Raw genomic sequence first — 5,212 nt, forward strand, 5'->3', positions numbered from 1 at the left:
TAACATCAGGATGGCCCCCTTGCTTGAGAATTATTGCTGCCACTGCTCTGCTAGTTAAAGATGCAGATAAGTTAACCCATGGACAGACTTTGAAAGTAACCACTCCCCATGCCATTGAAGGAGTGCTCAAACAGCCTCCGGGGAAATGGATAACCAATGCCAGATTAACTCATCATCAGAGTCTATTACTTGACACTCCAAGGGTACAATTCTTAGCCCCAACAGTTTTAAACCCCAGCACCCTGCTGCCTAACCCTGAGCTAGATAAACCTCTACACAACTGCACAGAAATACTTGCAGAGGTAAATATGGTCAAAGGACTTGAGAGACTGCCCATTGGAAAACAGTGACTTCATCTGGTTCACGGACAGGAGCAGTTTCGTACAAGATGGACTAAGGTATGCGGGAGCCACGGTGGTAAACAACCGGGAGGAGATTATTTGGGCCAACGCATTACCTCCAGGAACTTCCGCTCAGAAAGCTGAACTTATCACCCTGGTGGAGGCATTGGAAAGAGTGGAGGGAAAGAGGCTAACGGTCTATATGGACAGTCGTTACGCGTATGCGACTCTTCATATACATGGCGCCCTTTACAGGGAGTGTGGGTTCAGAAACACAGAAGGAAGGGAAATAAAGAACCCGACGGAAATTCTTCGCTTGTTATCAGCTGTGACCCGGCCATGAATGGTAGCGGTGGTTCACACCCTGGGTCATCAGAGAGGACACTCCCCTGAAGCAAGAGGCAACCAAGCAGCAGACCAGGCAGCTAAGAGAGCTGCCCTCCAAATGGTATGAACTTTAGTAACTAACTTACCTTGCCCACAACTGGAACCCCTGCCTCCTACTCCCAACTACTCTGATCAAGACATACAGTGGGCTGAGAAATCACCACAGATAGAAAAATATCGGAATGGATGGTATATAGACTTAGAGGGAAAACTGATTCTCCCAGAAGAATTGGGGCGGCATCTTCTCACACACCTCCACCAAGTGACTCACTTAGGGGAATGGGAAATGTTGGAGTTATTGGACAAAGGGCAGGTCCGTATGCACCATCAGAAGCAAGCAGCTCAGAGTGTGGTAGACTGGTGCCGGGCCTGTCAGGTCATGAAAATAGGGAAGAGGAAGAACACACACGCAGGTACAAGGAGGAGGGGGAGGGAGCCATGCCGTCATTGGGAAATAGACTTCACCAAAGTTAAACCAGGTAAATATGGATATAAATATCTCCTAGTGTTAGTGGATACTTTCTCGGGATGGGTGGAAGCGTACCCGACTAAAAGGGAAACAGCAGTGGTAGTGGCCAAGAAAATTTTAGAAGAAATAGTACCCAGATATGGGATGCCTAGAACGTTAGGATCAGACAATGGACCAGCTTTTGTAAGTAAAGTTATCCAGGGCTTAGCCTCAACTCGGGGTAAATTGGAAACTACATTGTGAATATAACCCTCAGAGTTCGGGGCAGGTAGAAAGAATGAACAGAACCCTAAAGGAGACCCTATCTAAATTGGCAATAGAAACTGGCGGAGACTGGGTGACCCTCCTTCCCTTTGTGCTCTACCGGGCTAGGAATACCCCGTACACACTAAATCTGACCCCATTTGAAATAATGTATGGGACGCCACCCCCTATTATTTCCATCCTGGAAAAATGTCCCAATGACTTATCAAAAGATTTAATCTTGGAGATGAAAACTCTCCAAATAATTCAGAGAGAATTATGGCCCAAACTCCGAGCCATATATGAAGGTCCTCGTAGTGAACAAGGAATTGACCATGGGTTTGAACTGGGAGACTGGGTGTAGGTAAAGAGGCACCAGCAAAAAACACTGGAACCGAAATGGAGAGGACCTTATGTTGTTGTTCTTGTGACTCCCACTGCTGTTAAGGTAGACGGAGTCAGCGCCTGGATACACCACTCCCATATCAGGGGAGCTAACCAGACGGAACAGCAGTCTGCACGAGCGAATTGGAAAGCCTGCTCCAATCCTGAAAACCTGCTGAAAATCAAGTTAACGCAGCACCATGGAGACTAGAGCCCTTCTCGTCCTCACCCTGAGCTTCTACCGCCTCATGATAAGTACCACGGTTCATCAACCCTATAAAGTCACTTGGCGAATTTGCAACAGACAGACCCACGAGACCTTAAACTCCACCACCCATACCACCCCCCTTAACGTATGGTGGCCTGATTTATTTTTCTCGCTCGTGACACTTACTGATTGTTCCTGGGATGAAGGTTTTATCCATAAGATGGGGTTTTTTGCATGCCGTGGGTACAAAAGAAATGTCCAGCAATGTGGGGGGCTCGTTTGGTATTACTGCAAAAGTTGGAGTTGCGTGACTTCTAATGATGGGGAATGGAAGTGGCATGTAAAAGCCCAGGACTATGTAACATTCTCCTTTGCCGAGCCCAGACATACTTCTACGTTAGGAAAATGTAAGGAATGTGACTGGGTAAAAGTCTCGTTCACTAAACAGGGAAAGAAGGAATTAGCTAAGTGGAGATCCGGGCTTACTTGGGGTCTCCAAATTTGGTATAGGGCATACCCCTCTGGGGTGATAACCATTTTACAGGAAGTAGAACCCTTAGATACCGGGCCAGTGGGCCCAAATGAAGTGTTAATCCCCCCGGGAAAAGGAACCCTACCCCCTACAAGAAAGACGGTAAAAGTATCGAGCACTGTAACCCCTGATGTTACAGTAAGAGTCCCCGATACAACTCCGAGGGTCCAAGCCAATCCTTAGGACATAGACCCTCTTTGGAATTAATGCTAGCTGCCTACCAAACACTTAACCGTATAGTCCCTAACCTGACCCAAGCCTGTTGGCTCTGTTACAATGTAAAACCTCCATTTTATGAAGCAATAGGCATTAATACCTCTTTCAGCTACTCTCATGACCTGAACCCAAAGAATTGCTCCTGGAAAGACCATAAGGTAGGAGTTACTATACAACGTATAACAGGAAAGGGCTTATGCATGGGGAAACCCCCCAACGCTCAAGAGCATTGAACCTCATATATTGAAATAAACTTGTCCTTTAACTGGATCATTCCCAGGGAAGGGGGTTGGTGGCTTTGCTCAAGAGCTGGACTTTTACCCTGTTTAAACTTGAAAGTACTTAATCAGTCCCCAGATTATTGTATACTAGTAACTATTCTACCCCGAATTCTTTACCACCCAGAGGAAGAGATGTATGTACACTGGGGCGGGACTAATAGAGAAAAAAGAGAACCACTCACTGTAGCCTTTACTCTAGCTACTCTGGTTGGCTTAGCAGGGACCGGTCTGGGAATAGCTTCTTTAACTGTACAGAATCAAGGCATGAATTCCCTGAGGGCAGCTATAGATGAAGACCTTGAAAGAATAGAAGCCTCTATCTCACATTTAGATAAATCTTTAACCTTGCTATCAAAGGTCATGTTACAGAACCACCGAGGGTTAGATCTTATATTTCTCCAAAAAGGAGGATTGTGTGTGGCTCTAGGAGAAGAGTGTTGCTTTTATGCAGATCATAAGAGAGTAGTTCGGGAATCTATGGCCAAGGTATGAGAACGATTTGCCCTAAGAAAAAAGGAGCATGAAACTCAGGAAGGATTGTTCGAATCTTGGTTTAATAACTCCCTGTGGTTGACTACTTTGACATCTACTCTCTTAGGACCCTTCATAATCCTTATAATTATATTGACTTTTGGTCCCTGCATTATAAATAAACTTATATCATTTGTAAAAGATTGGGTTAATACTGTACAACTTATGGTCCTGAGACAACAATATCAGTCTTTATCTCCTGTAATACAGGAGAAAGATTCCTCATATGCATAACAAAAAAGGGGGAAATGTGAGGCCTGAGTCCTAATGGCCTCCAGGTAAATCTTTAACCAGAAGCCTTTAGTGTCAGGGATTCTAACACATCCCATGCCTCAGGGCTTTTATCTCCCTCCGGATGCTGGCACATATCAGACCCTCCGGATTCAGCACGTATCAGAGATTTCCTCCGGATTCAGTGAGTATCAGAGATTTACCTGGCTCCTGCAAGTCTCCCATGCATCAGGGCTCTGCATCCTCCCTAGATAATAATTTCCTAACTAGACTTTGGAGCTGGGGGATTCCAACACGTCCCCCAACATCTCAGACCCCTGCCCTAAACCCTTAGCAACAACCAATCATCTGTACCCCCTTTTCCCTGGTGTTACTCTACCCTATATTTTTCCTATAAAACTGTGATAGTAAAAGAGAACGGGGTCTTTTGCCCAAGCCACTGCGTCTGTGAGAACAGGGACCCTAGCTCGAGCTAGCAAATAAACTTTCCTTTTGTTTTTACATTATCGTGTCTGTGGTGGCTTCCTCGTGCTGACATTCCTTTCCAAACATGGGCTCAACAATGTATGCCCCTCTATGCCCTGAGTCCTGAGTCTGACTGGCATTAGAAAACATAGAGGACAACCCAGAAGTCCAGAGGTCCTCTCTGTATCCTAGATCTAGGCATGTAGTAGGTACAGAAAAAATATTTGTTGAATAATCAGTAAAGGTGATGAGAGTTGAGAAGTAATGCTGCTTGCCTCCTTCCAGTTTGGTGTAGAAATTGTGACCAAGCTGGGCATTAAAGGAGAAGCCAACTAAGGGAGGTTTAGAGAGGGATAAGGGGTGGGTGAAGAGGGGAAATGAGAAAAGAAATGCACACTTCATTTGAAAACTAAAAATTAACATATAATGATGATTCAATGGAAAAAGCATGAGTACATTCAAAATAGTGGAGTCCAATGATTACTGTGATCAATGCAGAGTCTGTTTCCCAGGTGCTCTCTATCCTAATAATACCATGGGCCTGTGAAGGGAAGATGACCATGTGAAGCCTGGGGAAGAATATACTTACAAGTGGCATGTAGGTGAAAATCAGGGACCTGAACCAATGACAATAACTGCGTGACAAGGATTTACCACTCCCATGTAGGCACTGTGAAAGATACATCTGCAGGACTTACTGGACTAATTCTGACTTGTAAAAGAGATAATGCATTTTTAAATCTCAAGGTGTAACAATGGAGCCAACCTGAATGTGTGGACTCTCTCTGTTACTCTAGTGGGATTTTGCTTCATTTTCCTGCCTAGACCTTGAGTATCCAATTAAAAATGTAAAATTGTTTTTACATTTTTGGACTCTGAGCACTAGGTGGAGATCCCACCCCCCATGGATCAATGCATTTCTCT

At 44.9% G+C, this 5,212-nt stretch overlaps 1 pseudogene; it reads left to right on the forward strand.

Annotated features, from left to right (window-relative positions):
* Positions 1–5,212, forward strand: part of LOC103196468 — an 81,954-nt pseudogene that overhangs the window by 21,262 nt on the left and 55,480 nt on the right.

This window comes from Orycteropus afer, unplaced genomic scaffold (genome assembly GCF_000298275.1).
Source record: "Orycteropus afer afer isolate SDZICR_OR568_19922 unplaced genomic scaffold, OryAfe1.0 scaffold00066, whole genome shotgun sequence".
NCBI lineage: Eukaryota > Metazoa > Chordata > Mammalia > Tubulidentata > Orycteropodidae > Orycteropus > Orycteropus afer.